The following is a 17295-nucleotide window of genomic DNA, read 5'->3' as shown; positions in this document are numbered from 1 at the left end:
GAACCCTCGCTAGCCAACTGGTGGGCGGTATGGTGGCCCTGGTTCTCGGCATGAACGTGCATGTAGCGAACAGCGGCAGGAACGCCTAGTTCAATTTTTATAGTACTACACGCCTTTTTGATGAGATACGGAGTACTGTGGTGCCGCGGTGGGAGTGCCTCTGCGTAGTCCTCGTTTATAAATGCCTTGAAGTATAACGCCTCGGGATCGACAGGGATGACTCTGCGGGAAAACCGAACAACGCCCCGATTGGCTCGCAGGTTGATGTCTCCGCATTCACAGACACAAGATAAACTGAAGCGTGTGGTCATTATGTAGAGGGTCAGCAACAGCTGCGGAAGCACCCATTTTGCTTTAAGACGGTCACGAGTTCTCTGAAACTCTTGGGGCACAATGGGGCTTGCGTTCGACTGGTTTGTCATAGCATGCTTGGCTCTCTGTAGGCGGGACGCTGCGCACTGCTCTTTGGAGGTAGTGGGGGTTTACGTGTAGAAAGAATGTCATCGTAAGGATAAAATGCGGTTACTCTAGGTGTGATCTCACGAAGGTGAGGTGCCACTATGTCGTCGCGACACTGGCACTGAATAATAATCAGGAGGCGGTCTTCGTATCCTTCCCTCCGAACGTGGGCGATGCCTTACAGAGTTAGAAGTTATGCAAAGCTGTACAGTCCTTTGTCCTCGTGTGACCAGGAAGCCCGCGGTGAGGGCGCAAACAGCTGTACGGTACTCAAGTTTCAGTTGCTACATACATCGCTTTCTCAGATAAAAGTAGATCGCCCTAGGCGAAGCATTGCGTACCAGAATGATTTTAGGAGCTTGCCAGCACTGATTTTGGGCACCTCTACGAAACGGGTCGATAATCTTTGACCATGCTGAGTGCAGGCACGCATTGTGTTTTCAGTTCCTGTACTCATCCGTTTGCAGCCATGCAAACATGTAATTTTTGTGATCCCGCCGATTAATGTTACTGCATCGTCGTGTTTTCCCACTGTACACATTTCCGCATTTACGTGGCATCACTACATGACCGACTGCACACAAGGGACAAACTGCTTTGCTTGTTTCACATTTTATTCTTGCATCGAAGCCGCAGAAAAAATTTGGCGAAGCTTCCTTTAAGTTAAAAGCACAACTGTTATGCCTCATCGCACACCTACTCTCTTAACATATGCGAGAGGCACAACCACGCAAAATTTTGGCCTCTTTTCAGCTTTGGCGGAACAGGCACAACAATTTCTTTGCTTCAATGGCATGGTTTTGGCTTCAATGGGTTGATTTTTTTTAACAGGGACTGAGAACAAACTTTTATAAATCCGAATACGCTTATCCACCAAGGTGGCAACCTGGGCGAGTTGGTATTGGTTCATGGTGACAGAAAATAGCGAGCGCAAGGAAGACGAGGACGAGGAAGGTAACAGACACAGCGCGGCACTCACAACTGAATTTTTATTGGAAAAGGAAAAACATATATAAACCGAAAACCGCGCATGTCAAAACAGTTCAATTCAAGAATGAGAAAAGCGAAATCTGTTATCTTGCAGAACGTGTGACTTTTCGAGTTGCAGGCTTGCGCAGTGACTCATTCTTGAATTGAACTGTTTTGACATGCGCGGTTTTTGGTGTATATATGTTTTTCCTTTTCAAATAAAAATTCAGTTGTGAGTGTCGCGCTGTGTCTGTTACCTTCCTCGTCCTCTTCTTCCTTGCGCTGGCTATTTTCTGTCACCATGTACGATTATCCAGTGCCTATCACATGCACGCCAGCGCTAAGGCGTTTTAATGAAGCGCAGCGAACCAAGTAGTGATTGAAAATTACTCAGTAATCCTGTAGCCACAATAAAACGACGTTTGTGCAAGAGTGTGCAATTTCTCCGTAAAGATTTTTTAAGGTAATATTTCAATCTAATTACGCATATTACGATTTACGACATCACTACAATATTTCTATATTATATGCTAGAGCAGCTTGGTTCAGTGCTATGCTCCGGCCTGTTCCATCACTCTGCTACACCACGTGCCCTAAGCACCTGTATGACAAAAGCACCATCAGCCTGCTATCAGTTCGCATTCAGCAGTTATGCTGTGCATTGGCCACAGTGGCTACACAACTATCCGCTTACATTTTTCGCACATTTAATAGGTTAGTGTGAAAAATGTGTGCCGGACCTTCGTTTCGCTTGCTGCTGTGCCAGTGGCTGTGTTATCTGTTGCACCTCGCTGACGCTGTACTATGTTCGTTTTACAGCTGTTACTGGGTCGCGGTATTTAGATGAACCCGGCCATTGATACTGTACAGTTTATCTAAATGGTAAATGTCATTGCGGGTAATTTTAAAGAAATCATGTAAAAACGCGACGTCGCATACTACAGCCAAGCGGATTGCTTCTAGTTACCATATGGTGCCTCCGCACGCCTTACGAAGGGGTATCCTGGAGTGCCTTACCCCGCCTTGTACTGCCGTAGTTGATTTCCTCGTGCCCTTAAAGGCTGCGCTTCGTAGTGGCCCTCAACCTCACGCTTTTGAACGGCTGACCCGCCGCGGTGGCTCATTGGCTAAGGCGTTGCGCTGCTGAGCACGACGTCGCGGGTTTGATTCCTGGCCGCGGCGGTCGCTTTTCTGATTGAGGCGAAAAGCAAAAACGCCCGTGTGTAGGAGATTTCGACGCACGTTAAAGTCCCCCAGGTGGTCAAAATGAATTCGGAGCCCACCACTACGGCGCTCCTCATCGCCTGCGTTGCATCGGCGCGTTAAACCCCACCATGAATCAATTAAATTTTGAACAACTGCTTTCTGGTTCTGACCGAGCTGGGCTCCTGTACCTCCGGCCGCCGTGAATCTATGTTGGGCCACATTCTTTTGTTCCTGTTAAACAATTTGCATTTCACATGGGTGGACAACCGCGTTCCTCTAAAACCGAAGTTCTGGCCTCCGATGATGTAGACGCTTCACATTCAATCTTGGTACGACACGCAATGCCGCGCGAACAGGCATGTTTTGCTGGTGACTTTCCTGCACAAGGCAATGCGCGCTTACTAACACAGCACTCACATGCATGGCAAACCCTGAATGTAGCTCAAACCAAGTGTCGGCGCTTCTTCTACGTGTAATAGTCAAGGGCCACACTCTTTCTGCTCTCAGTCGTTGTTTGTCCTTTTCTTTAGCTGCATCACAAAATCATAGGACCTGCCCATAAAAAGTATCAGCTACGTTTTGAGTTACAATTGCTTTTTAGAAAAGTTGAAAGTAGAAATAATTACATGGGAGTTAAATTCCTGCAGTGACTGCAAGAAATCTGGGTGTGAAAAAGAAGACAATCTCACTCATTATGTGCAACCTCATTCCAAACCCCCGAATGCGTTGGCAACCGGGTCTGCCACTTCGGAGGATTGATACACTACACGAGCTATTACCGTTCTTATCATGTACCCAAGTGTACAATACATCATTCAACACGTTATCTTCTACGTTCAGGGCAAATGCCTACGTCAGCGTTGTAATTTAGTCCTGATCGCTTCCAACCATCTACAATCCAGCGTCCATAGGCTCAGTTCTCACGCTCTCACGAAGACAAGGATATAAGCGTGCATTTGGGTTTAAAAGTAATACCACAAATTCCAAACAATCAATCAACACCCGCTCGGATGTGGCTGAATATATGAATCAATCTAACTAGTGCGAAGTTGTGGCCGGTGGCGTAAGGAAGAAGGGAGTTTGAAAACGCGCGCAGGGCTTCTCCAGGACCAACAATCTTCGAGTTACGCCTGATTCTTTGTTCTCTTACAGGGAGACTAGTGGCTCTTTGGCCTTACTGGAATTTGTGGGCGTCGTCCACTATTCATATGAAGGCCCCTGTCCAGCGTGTGAGGCAGAGAGTTCACGTAGGCCCCCACAGTGCCACAGGAGGTATCGAATGTTCTGTTTGACTGTGGAGTCCTTGTAGTGCGGGCAGGGTCGGTTAGTTGGGTGCGGCGGAGGCGTGGGGAATTTCTGGGTTATTACGTGCCGCCACTTTAACGTAGGAGCACCACCTGAGTAGAACATCCTCGTTCTAGGCTGCTCCCTTTACGACCTTTAAGGTTAGAACTTGATCCGCTCTGGAGAATGCTTTCGGAAGAGTCTATTAATTTTGGGAGTCACATTTCTCATGTTTTAAAATAAACAGTTCAATCAATCACTGACGGCGTAAGTCGCATCAAACAGCCACTGCAGGAAAGTGGACTTTCTCTGACGGTGATAAAAATTGTGGGTAAAACGAAAGAAAAAACGCTTCCCGTGCTCGAAATCGAACGTGCGTCCCTTGCGTTATAGAGTGATCCGGAATCCACCGGTGCGCGAGTCCGATTGCACCTCCTTGCGCCATCCCTACCCCGTCGAAGCAGTTTGTATTTGTAGAGTGGTGCATGGACGTGCAAATTCAAACAGAATAATTATGCATCCCTTAGTCTAATGACCACATTGGTTTGAACGCAAATCTTTCTGCAAAAATAAACCGCGAAGGATCAAAGTCGAAGTCTCTGCGATGTATATTTGAAAGTGCGTTCGATTGATTTAATCGATTGTGGGGTTTAACGTGCCGACGCAACGCAGGCGATGAGGCACGCCGTAGTGGAGGGCTCCGGATTAATTTTGACCACCTGGGGATCTTTATCGTGCGCCGAAATCTCGTACACACGGGCGTTTTTGCTTTTCGCCTCCATCAGAAAAGCGGCCGCCACGGCCGGGAATCGAACCCGCGACCTTGTGCTCAGCAGCGCAACGCCTTAGGAAAGTGCGTTCGAGCCTAAGTCAAAGCTCAACGGCTCAAATTCCAAACTGTATGCGAGCCAAAGTCTAAATCCACACGGACGTCAAGGAATCCCCCCCCCCCTCCAAGAAAGCTTAGCGTTCAGTCATCGTCATTGTTACACGGAGGGGTACATAGTTTTTTTGCCTTCTTCTTGGCCGGGTCGTTGCGATCAGTGGTGCCACCGCGAGATCGGGAAGCGGGTGGAGCGTACAATTTCGAGCCCTCGTCATCATGTGAGCTAGATCCTTTCCGCTGGCGGCACGCCGGCACCCTGTCGATGCATACCTGGACGTTGTGTTGGTTTCAGTATATTCACTCAGCGGCTGCACACATATTAGGGAATAATCGCACACCTCAGCTGTCAAAAGGAATAAACTTATCTCGCCAAACGACTTCGACGCCTAGTTTTCGAGAAGATTAGCTTCTCTTTAGAACACGGCGATAACACGGCGTTAAAAACATGCGTCCTTGCAGTACGTACAGATGGCTCGCCAGCGAAGCTGTAACGTGCCGCTCCACCAGTACGTGCCGCTCCACCCTGCACACCATGCCCCTTGAGCTGTGCTTCACACGCGAACTCGCTGCTCCCGTGCTGCTCAGCTAGAGACTCTTGTTCGCCCTCACCGAAGCGCCTTTTCACACACCAAATTTGGTAAAGGCGAGAGCGTAGCTAAGTTATTTATAAAACCAGCCAATATGTCCCTGTTACTCGTAACTTCTTTTTTTTGGAACTTCTCTTTTTTTTTCAAATACACATGTGGTTGGGCCGGGAATGGTTTCTGCGTAAGCAACACCACCGGGTTTCCCTTTTGCATAGCCATATAAAATATGGGCTAATGTATAAGTAATCTTTATATGGTCACTTTGTAGTTTATTGAGATTTACAAGGCCTTTCCTTCACCCTGTATTACATAACAGCCTTTACCAATAACTCGACCTATAATAAAGAAGTCGTCCTGGCATGCACACCTGCTCAGATTTTTAAAAACTATTATGCACTCGAGGAAAATACAAAATATGTTTAGCATTTTGAAAAAAATAATAGTGGACGACCATCGTTCAAATAGCAGTGCAGAGGGCGACCACATTGAACGTTTTCAATACCTCTGGCATTGGGTGTTCGTATGGGGGTAAGAACATTTCTTATGTTTTAAATATAACTTATGCGAGATCACTAAAACTTTTCGCATAGACAGGTTGACCTCTAGCACGTCCCTAATTGCAACCGTGTCCGAGCAGTAGCTGTGTCCAGAAGAAAAATTGGGGCGATTTTTGTTTACATCTCTCTTTTTCTTTGTGTGCTTCGCAAGTTGGATTGCGGTTTTAAAAGATGCCTGACGACCAAAAGACAGCAGGACAGAGGAGTGTAAGTGAAAAGGAGAAAGTTTACGTAGCTTGAGTGACTTTTTTGCACAAAGTACGAACAAAAAGGTCGGGCTTACTTGTTATCATTAGGCCGGGTCCAGTTGTTCTGGATGATTTTCCAGAATCCGCAGTCGTATGTTTTATACTGACGGTCGACCCTGATGCTCGTATTGAGCAAAAGGTATGTTTTGTTTCTGCCTTCTCGTACAGGCCACGTTTCATTACATGATTCTTCACCATACTCACCACAGTTTGGATTTCTGCAAAGTAGACAAGAACGAAACTACCTTTTGAACCTGTTTATTCGAAACGGCCTTGTCAAACACCCATTATTGCGCGGTTAAAAACATTTCACGCCCATATTCCTTCATTCAAATCCAACCAGCCATTTGTATTAGTACCCTTCAACATCCGCTAGTTACAAGGTGTTTAAGGAGGTTCTACACTCTAAGTACGTGCCAACAAAGGAATGCCATCCGCCGCGAGTTTTTTCGCACCGTCAGCATCGCCAGAGTCAAGCATTGAAGGACACCGGCATCGCCTAAACTGCGTCCTGCAAGACCACCAGTGTTCTCACTTTTTCCAATAGTTCTCAAATATATACCATATTTGTGGTGAAATGGCAAGCACATGTTTTATATATTTAAAATACATGTTTTTCAAAAACTCTGGCTTGTTCATCATCATCATTTTCTGGGTTGTTCAACATCTCCTGGTTGAGAGAATAGTGCTTTAGATTCTCGGAAACATAATCCATAGATACTGGCCAACTTCTTCAGATCATTTAGTTTCCCTTTAATGTGTACTTCAACCTCGATTGATGACTGCACCATAACCTTGTTTGAGAACAATCAAACTGGAGTGTCAAAAAGCGATGTATTTCGGTGCAGTGTTTCAGCTACTTGCACGTGGGATGGTAGGAATGGAAATACTGAAGCTCCCCTACACTCTGGGACTCAGCGTTCCCGAACTATGATTACAAGTCCCTACTTTGTAGGGACCTGACCTTGTGCCAGTTCCTCAGTTCTTTTGTTAATATCTCTTAGCATCTGTAACATTTCACTAGTTTCCACTGAATTTTCAACTGCCGGTTCATTAGGCGAATCGGAGCGAGACTTTGATGATTTAGTGGTACTAAGGTTGGCCTCGATATCCTTTGAACAAAGCAACAAAAGGGCAGCATCCACACAATTACGTAGAGTATCACAAAAACCCCGCGGGCACGGAAGCAGCAATAGACCTCTAGAATCGCATCGCTTAGCATATAAACAAGTTTGGTTACGCACCTGTGAGGCAAATAGGCGATAAACGTATGCCATACTGTGCTGAAAGCTGCTCTCGTGCCCACTGGCGAGAACAAGGCTGCGCGGGTCTTTTAAACTCTTCGTGAAGGGCGGTAGCGCTGTAGACGATGTTGGCTTTTCTTTGATTGTCGTTGAATTCGTTGCTTGTCACCGGTGCGATAGCTGGAGCGTGTACAAGGCGATGTTCGGGATGCAGTTTTTCAGCAGACAGAAAGATTGCCGGAATCCCCGTGTGACGATGGAGATGGAGGGATCCAGCAATACGCCACTGCGAGGAAAACTTGCGGGGCAAATAGGCGATACGCGTAAGACATACTGTGCTGAAAGCTGCTCTTGTGCCCACTATCAGTGACCGTGTTGAAAATGTCTTGAGATGTAGTGGCTGCGAGGGTTATTGCGATTTCTTCTGCAGTTGTGGAGCCGTTGCCAATAACTGTTGCGGAAGTCTTTTCAATTCCTCGGTGGTGTACTCTTGTAATTGCGAAGGCTGTTTTATTGGCCTATTTGTCGGCGTAAATTAACGGATGTCTAGGGGCTTGACTCGAAAGATCTTCCTAAGCTTTCCAATTCATGCTTGTCCCCAACCCTGGTTATGAACGGGGTGCATATTTTTGAGTATTGGGGTGACGGAGATGCAATTGGGTGTACAAATGGGTGTACAAAAGTTTAGTGTGTAACATCTAATTCCTGCAAACAAACTGCGCCATCTTTTCACCTGCAGGCACGTACGGTAACGTTCCCGACAGAAGGAGCCATTGCCGGGAATGACTCGGAACCAAAGGATGTCCGCGCTTTCTGGGGAATCGACTACGACGTCGGGGAATGATCCTAAACCGAAGTAGTGTTGTGGTTTTCGTGAAATAGGACTGGACTAGAATTTGTTTGTGATTAGTGAAAGTTAACGTGATTTTGCTTTTAGAAAGGGTAGAAAGGGACATATGGGTTGCAAGGACTCTTCTCCCCCTGCGTAAGAGCTATGCAAACGTCGTTCTGACAAACTTCATAAATAAGCTTCTTCACGTCGCAAAAGGAGACGCCATAACATCTTTGCATGAATTTATTCAATTGACAGATCTGTGCGCTGCGGTGACGGAACAGACTAAAGCATCACATGCGAAAGACATAAGATTAACCGACATCAGCCCAGACCTCTTGCCAGAACAGAAAGAGCATCTGACAGACCTCCTCTGGGACATTCGCGAATCCTTTACTCCTTCGTCAGACGTGCGGCTAACCTCCGTTGCCAAACATCGGATCGTCGTGGACGAAGCAACAAAGCAAGTATACCCACATCCCTACCCCCTATCCTACAAGGAATGTGAAACCACACGGGAAGCTGCACGTTGTTTATAGTTAAGATGAACTCCCTCCGAAAGGCATTGCCGCCGACCATTTGCTGTTCCATCTATGTAGACGATGTGCAAATATCTTTTAAATCCTGTAACCTGTTAATATGCGAACGTCAAGTACAGCTCGGTGTTAAGAAACTTGCTGGCTGGGCGGACCTTAACGGGTTTAAACTGAACCCGGCTAAAAGTACTTGTGTTGTGTTTTCCCGCAAGCGCGGGATTAACACGGACCCTGAGATTACGCTTAACCGTGCACCTATTCCTGTTAAACGGGAGCACAAGTTTTTAGGTGTCATATTTGACGAAAAGCTCACGTTCATTCCACACATCAAAGCACTTAAACATAAATGTCTCAAAACACTAAACATTCTCAAGGTTATCTCCAACCAATCCTATGGTGCAGACAACGAACTGCTTCTCCGGGTCTTTACCGCTTTAGTCGGGTCTCGATTAGACTACGGCAGTGTCGTGTATGGGTCGGCATCGAAAACAACCCTAAAAAGTCTTGATCCAGTACTCCACTTGGGTCTGCGCCTTGCGTCGGGTGCCTTCCGGACTAGCCCGGCCCAGAGTCTATATGTTGAATGTAATAACTGGTGCCTTGAGTACCAACGAACGTATGTGGACTTTCCCTACGCTTTTAAAATTTCATCTTTGAATAACCATCCTTTTAAATCTGTTTTTAATGATACATCCACATCGCCACTGTTTGTAAATCGCCCGTCTGTTCCTTTGCCGTTCTCACTTAGAGTGAGACAGGAAGCTTCAAATTTCAACATCTCCTTTTTAGATATTTACACATCTTCTTTTACTGACGTCTTACCACCCTGGCAGCTTCAACCTGTGTGTTGTGACATGTCCTTCGTGAAAATTGAAAAAAACCAGGGTACCACAAACTGCTATTTTGCAGCACTTCTTGTCCCTGCAGTCTAAGCATGAGTGTGCAGAGTTTTACAGTGACGCATCAAAAACTGCCCTTACTGTGTCGTGTGCGGCGCACGCACCCGATTTTAGAGTCTCTAAGACCCTGAACTCGAAGACCAGCATTTTTACGGCGGAAGCCCATGGAGTTTTGCTTGTTTTAAATCACATAGTGCAACATGAAATACCCAAGGCTATCATTTTCACAGATTCACTGAATGTTGTACATGCATTGTCATCCAACAAGTCTTCTAAAAACCATGTTCTTATAGTAGTGTATAAAACCATTATGTCAGCGTATGCATTAAATCTCGAGGTGATCATGTGTTGGGTTCCAGGCCACTCTGGGATTGCGGGAAATGAGACCGCTGATCAGATGGCCGCTGCTGCTGCACATACAAATACACCGGACATAACAACAGTACCCTACACTGACCTCAAGCCACACATCAGACAGCACCTTCGCGAAACATGGCAAGCACTCTGGAATCAACAGACAGACAACAAACTACACATAATAAAGCCACTCTTGCGCCCATACACGACTGACACACACAACAGACACACTGAAGTTGCCCTCGCTAGGTTAGGGATAGGCCACACTCATATAACACACTCCCACCTGCTCACAGGATCTCCAAGAGCTCTGTGCAGCAGGTGCGGAGAGGCCCTAACCGTGATCCATATCCTCATACAATGTAAGGCACTCGACATTACACGACGCAAACACTTCCCACAACTAAACACACGACATATTTCACCCCACCCGTCATACTAATTAGGAGACGATGCCATGTTTTCTGTTCAGCGCACCTTTAAGTTCCTATCAGAAGTTCACTTTTTACAACTCATCTCATACCACTCATAGTTTTACCCTTGGTCCTATACACCAGCCACCTTATTTATCTTTAACCACTCTTGTTCTTCACCCTGGCCCTTTACACCAGCCGTGCTCATAGCCTTTAACTCATTTTATTTGGTGTTCTCTCCTCATCAAATAACTTTGTGTTTGGCGCTCTTTACCCATGTCGGCCTTGCGCCAATAAAATCAAACCATCATCGTCATCAACCACACGGGACCAAGAGAAAGACATGTTAGAATGCGCTGTACTTCAACCGTAGAAATTCTATGGGCAGTGCCATTATAGTGGTAGTTCATAAGAAAGAAAAATATGCGCTTCTGTGTGGAGTGTGGGACGTGTTTGCGGGAAGTGTTTGCGTCGTGTAATGTCGAGTGCCTTACATTGTATGAGGATATGGATCACGGTTAGGGCCTCTCCGCACCTGCTGCACAGAGCTCTTGGAGATCCTGGGAGCAGGTGGGAGTGTGTTATAAAAAACACTTCCCACAACTACACACACGACATATTTCACCCCACCCGTCATACTTCTTAGGAGACGATGCCATGTTTTCTGTTCAGCGCACCTTTAAGTTCCTATCAGAAGTTCACTTTTTACAACTCATCTCATACCACTCATAGTTTTACCCCTGGTCCTATACACCAGCCACCTTATTTATCTTTAACCACTCTTGTTCTTCACCCTGGCCCTTTACACCAGCCGTGCTCATAGTCTTTTAACTCATTTTATTTGGTGTTCTCTCCTCATCAAATAACTTTGTGTTTGGCGCTCTTTACCCATGTCGGCCTTGCGCCAATAAAATCAAACCATCATCATCATCAACCACACGGGACCAAGAGAAAGACATGTTAGAATGCGATGTACTTCAACCGTAGAAATTCTATCGGCAGTGCCATTATAGTGGTAGTTCATAAGAAAGAAAAATATGCGCTTCTGTGTGGACTAAAGGTACCCATATTGCATAACAAAACAAGAAGCCTATCCACTTCCGCTATGGACAATGCGTTTGACCGGTTGAGCAGTGCGAAATGTTTCTCGTCCTTAGATCTTCAAACTGGATACTGGTGGATCGAAGTTGTCAAGCGAGATCGTGAGGAGAACACGTTTGCCGCCTGCAATGGGATCAACGAGTTCGAAGTGCTCCCATTCGGTCTTTGCTCAGCCCCTGCTGCCTTCCAGCGAATGATCAACGCTGTCGAGATAGTTATCAAATAGCAGTCACTTCCGGTCTACTTTGACGAGGTGGTCGTATTCCCTGAAACTTTGAAGAACATCTACATAGGTTGCGGATAGTCCACTAAGCCGTGAAACCGACTACTTTAACTTATAAAACCTATAAAATGTAACTTTGGCTACCAGCAGCATGTTACCGCATCATGGCAGAAATCCCTACAGATCCTGGCAAGACAGCAGCTGCAGCAGGTTTCCCAAGTCCAGCCGATAAAAAGTGGAGGAAGCTCATACTAACGCGTAAGACGTCAAGTTACGCGAAGCTGTACGTATCTTCAGGACCGACACGATGGTTTAATTAAGTCAACGATTGCAGCCGATTTGATTATTCTTCGCTGCTGCAACCACCTTTACTCCATCTTTGTTGCTATGTCAGCTTCCTTCATTTTTTTGGAAGTGATAATAATTGGACATCGCCTTGGAGCAGCGTCCCCTATGACGTGAGATTTTGTTTCCAAGCAGCAAGTACCACAATTAGAGTGAATACTGGAGTCTTTTCAATTGCGAACAAGATTGGCCGCCATTACAGCGAACACTGGAGCGTTCTGGCCAATCGTCTTAAGTGAGTATGCAGGTTCTGGCCAGTCCTGGCCAATCTCCCTGAGTGGGTATGCTAGGAATTTTCTGTTGATTTTTAACTGCGAACACAAAAAATACGATTTTCTAAACAGCTTCGCTGTTTAAAAGGCACTCCGGCGCTTCCTGGGCCTTTCTGCCTATTACAAGCGCTTTGTAGATACTTCTTCGGATATTGCAGAACCAGTGAGGCGGCCTGCAAAGACGACGTATCTTTTAAGCCGAAAGACGAACAAGAAATCGTCTTCAAAGAACTCGGGAGCCGGCTACAAACCCCGCCTATAGACGCTTATTTTGACGAATATAGGGACACGAAAATCCGCGCATACGCTAGTACCTTTGATGTCGGCGCGATCCACGTTCCGTGGCAGGATGGAGGAGAACGCGTTCTAGCCTACGGCAGCCGTCCTCTTTCAAAAATGGAGGTAAAGTACTTCACAACTGAAAAAGGAGTGTCTGACCGTCGTCAGAGCAATCAGAGGGATCCGGAAACACGTTAACCTTAAGTGTTGGGCTGTGACATTAAACGCCAGGCCCTTTAATATTGTCAGCGATCACCAGTCGCAGTGCTGGCTGGTGAACCTGGAGGACACATTAGGATGCCTTGCTAGACAGACCCTTCTGATGCGATAGTATGGCGTGACGGCCGTCTACAAGTCCCGATGCAAACCAAATGATGCTGATTGCTTATCGCGGGCGCCTATAAACTCAGTGCGCTCAAACTTTGACGATTACTTTCCGTTGTTTGTAGCCGCCAGAGCTTATCAAATGCCCAATTCAAACGAAAAGACCCTGAAATGCTTCTGGTTATGCAGCATCTAGACGGCCTTGGCGTTTGTGTTCACGTGCTTTTATCCGGAATATCTCGTCATGCAGCCTCCGGGACGGCGCCCTCTACAAGTGGAGTTTTGATAATGCAAAGGACATATTTCTATTGGTGATGGGCGCACTTTTCCAACGGCAATGCGACCGAACATTTTGTGCGCCTGTCACGGGGCACCTGGTCCGATAGCACCTGGTCCGACTAAAGCAAGTCCTATTCCCCGTATGCCATAATGACTGAGTTTTTGAAATAGTAGAGTCAAATGCCGTGGATAGGTCAACATATATTTCTAGCACAATGAGCTTTTCTTCAAAAGCGTCTATTATAATCTTTTTTTTTGCTTAGTTAATGCCATTTCAGTGAATCGCTGTTTTCTAAATCCATACCTAAAATCGGAAACAACAGAATGCTTGCATAAAAAGGTAATCAATCAGCAATGAAGGGTTTTTTCTAGCGCTTTAGATTGTACTGGTAGGATAGATGCCGGTCTGTAATTGGAAAAGTGAGGAACAGAACCATGTTTATGTATTGCAACAACCTTTGCAATTTGCATTTGTTTTGGGAAGACACCGGTACTTAAAGGCAGGTTGTAAATATATGTCAGTGTCGGGGACAATACGTTTGTTACAAATTTGAACGTTTGAATTTGAAAACCATCTTTACCCTTAAATTTACTCCAGCGAAGATTTGAGAACAGGGATATAATTTCTAATTCAGTACTTGAAAAAATAAATAAAGCTCCTCCGACGCTTGGTACCATACAGGCATAAGGAATATTTTTGCTTAACACAGCGATTGTGTGATAGTGACAAATACCCGATTAAACTGGTTGAATCGCTCCTTTCCGCAGAGGACCTTCTAGTCTTTTTCAATGGAAGCAATAACGCTTTGTTACCGGAAGTTAAGCAATCGAATTAGTTTGTCCCATTGATCTCGCAAAGAGCGGTCGAAAAGGTTGCTAACATATTCTAGTTTCGCCCTATTTAAATCTCGGTTTAACTGATTGGGATAATGTTTATACGTGTGTAGTTTTGCAGGATTTTGTGTTTTGCTGGATTTATGTGTAGGTTGTCTTCTGATTTGATTTTACGGATTACTTCTGCTGTTACCTGAGGAATTCTATTTTTGCATTTTCTTGCTTGCCTCAAAGCAAAGAAGAATTACAAGTGGCTTTCACTGTAGATACAAACGCATCGTAAGCTTTGTCAGCGTCACTCATAGATTAGACATATCCCCAGTCAGTGGTGTCAATCTCGTTTCGAAAGTCGCTCGTAATGTTAGGATCAATGCGATGGTACATAAAATTTATTTTGTTTATTTAAAAATGTTGTTCTGTGTATTCATTTTCTTGCCGTTGCCCCTTCTTGTACACGTTCTAGTGGCATCGTGTTTGTGTCACACCGGAGGGGAACCGAGGCAGCTATTGTTATGGTACCGTCTGAACTTCCCGCCTTGTGCATAGCGGTTTACCACCCTGTTTGGCCGTTAGGAGTTCCTCGATGGTAAGGAAGAGGAAGGAGAGTGCGCTTCAGGGAGTGTGGGAAAAGAAAGAAGACCGTGGATCTCATACATAAACTCAATTGACCCTTAACTCGTAACCATCTTTAGAATATAAAAACGTCGATCGGCCACGTATCAACTAACTTCACTGCAAATGTCCTCGAAGAGACGATAGTCGTCTGCCACGCGAATGCCACTCTTTTCTTTTCCAGCCACCTCTCATCCTCTTTCCCTCCTGCTTTCTTTCTTCCAGGATGAACACAGAGAAGGTTTGCTCAAGTCAATTCAATTTTCCAGTGTTCCGCTGCTTGTGCCGTCTACTCAACCTACTTGCTACTTTTGAACTTGGAACACTACCACAGGGGTCGCCGTGAGCTCATTTTCTATTTTGGGGTCAACACATTTATTTCAACGATATTTTTTTGCGTTCATGTGCGCATGTCTGAAATCAAGGGCGCACGTATGTTAAAATAAAAGTACACTGTAAATATCACTTATGCAATGATGCCTTTCTTCAACTACGCCTAACGTTTTCTTTTTGCTCAACAATGTTGATAAGTATGAACATCGTTACCAGTTTCAGTTGTTAGGAAATGTTTTTCTAAACAAAGGTCTCGTTCAAGAATGAATTCTATAAACTTCCCGCCGTGCAGCTGAATCGTGGAACAGTCAGACCGATTGACCTACCCGTGGACCAAAATGATCACGTTTGAGTAGCCCGACAACGACCATCATCTCCAAAATAAATGAATGAGCCCGCACTGACGTGTACCGACGAGTAGAAGGACAAGCTTTGGCAGGGCCGCTATCTGCCAGGCGTACGTGAAGGATCATTTTGCCCTGTGGCCACGTCCGCCGCAATTCATTGCAATAAAACATCTTTCTGTACATCTGGACTAGGTCCTCCTTCCATAAGTCAATTACTCCCCTAGTTTGTGAGTTAAATATGCATTACCTGAACACTAGGCCCTTGTACATACAGAGTGTGTTTCCAAGAAGAAAACTTACAAAACTCCAGTGCACTCACCCTGTTTTCGAAAAATTTGCCCAGTATTGCATAACGATGGCACTCAAGTTCTTGTCCGCTTCTTCGTACTGCTTTGTTTTGTTAAAAGGTTCCCCAAATTCGAAGGGTATTTCCTCGCCGTGAATTACTCCCATCCACTGCGGCCAAGGATTTTGTGATGACCGGCGGCCAAACATGTACTGGTACACACGCGCTCCGGCTTTGCTGAGAAGGTCGGCCAACTGCACGACGGGACAGGTGAAGTGATAGTCACCAACAATATCATCCAGAACACTCAACTTCCCTTCTGATGAATTCGGAATTTCGTTTCCGTAAAATTCCAGGACCTTGTTCATCGGAGGCTCACCCATAACTGGGTTCAGAGCTCTGATTACCGCGGTGAAGTTCTCCACTGTAACTTTGGGGGGTGTGGAGTTTGCTGGGAGTCCCAAAAAGTACTCCAAGAAGTACGAACCCTCATTAGCATTTGATCCAAGTAAAACTGTGGTGTTACTTGTGAAATTTACATCGCTTGACAACACCTCTGTTGAGTTCGGTATCAGTTTGCCATCTTGCACCGGAACAAATGGGAAGTCGACAACACCTCCCCACCAGGTCTCATTCTGTACAATGTCACTTGCATTTTTTTCGAGGAGGCACTGCAGGGTGTCATTGTTTAGTGCTTCCGAACAATTGAAAGTCTTTGCCAATGCCATCGCCGATCTACGAGCAGTAGCATTGTCGTGAAAACCCCAAGGAGCCGTGATATATCCACTTTGAAGGATTGCTCTTGTGAAAAGGCCTTGTGACAGAGGTGAGAAAAGGTGGAAACCAACACTTACTGCACCGGCGCTTTCGCCGAAGAGCGTAATGCGATTGATATCACCTCCAAAAGCGGCGATGTTCTCTTTAACCCATTTAAGCGCAAGGACTTGGTCATAGAGCCCCGCGTTTCCAGGGACAAGGTCATTTCCGAACGATAGGAAGCCGAGTGAAGCGACGCGGTAGTTCATTGTGACTACAATAACGTTTTCCTCCGCCACCAGTGCGGAGGCATCGTAGACATCTAGCGTGGATGTGCCGCTGTAAAATCCGCCACCCTAGATCCAAACAAGGACGGATAAGTTCTGTGGGTTTGGATAAGGGGTCCACACGTTTAGCTTGAGGCAGTCTTCGCTCATGTTGGTATTGGCGTTCCACATCAGGCTGCCGTCGAAATTACCGTAAGCCTTATCGACTATCTGAACGCACGAGTTTGGCATAATGGTAGCCTCAAGTACTTCAGTCCAGTTTTCCTTTTCGTCGGGCTTCTGGAACCGCCGCTGTCTTACGGGTGGCTCAGCGTATGGTATGCCGTAAAAAACACGGACTGTTTTCTGGGTCGTAGTGTTTTTTAAAAATCCCTTAACGCAGCCCTTGTTCGTTTCCACAGTTAGCGTATCGTTTTCCGCGTTGCCGGCAACAAGTTTGGCCAAAAACGTTAGGTCACATGTGAGGTTGGTGAACAAAATCCAAAAGGAAAGTCGCCAGATCCGCCAATGCATCTTCGGTCCCTGCAATGAAGAGGTATA

At 45.8% G+C, this 17295-nt stretch overlaps 1 long non-coding RNA gene and 1 pseudogene across 1 annotated transcript in view; both read right to left on the bottom strand.

The window, feature by feature from the left end:
- LOC144167286 (uncharacterized) overlaps nt 1-17295 on the bottom strand; it is a 45194-nt gene that overhangs the window by 3912 nt on the left and 23987 nt on the right. Inside the window, exon 2 of the long non-coding RNA XR_013321921.1 lies at nt 6232-6414. This is a non-coding gene — a long non-coding RNA (uncharacterized LOC144167286). The remainder of the gene's footprint in view (nt 1-6231; nt 6415-17295) is intronic.
- Nucleotides 15528-16864, bottom strand: LOC144167285 (acetylcholinesterase pseudogene; annotated as a pseudogene).

This window comes from Haemaphysalis longicornis, unplaced genomic scaffold (genome assembly GCF_048455015.1).
Source record: "Haemaphysalis longicornis isolate Haplotype H1 unplaced genomic scaffold, Haemaphysalis longicornis Haplotype H1 scaffold_2, whole genome shotgun sequence".
Taxonomy (NCBI): domain Eukaryota; kingdom Metazoa; phylum Arthropoda; class Arachnida; order Ixodida; family Ixodidae; genus Haemaphysalis; species Haemaphysalis longicornis.
This window is presented reverse-complemented; position numbering and strand designations above follow the sequence as displayed.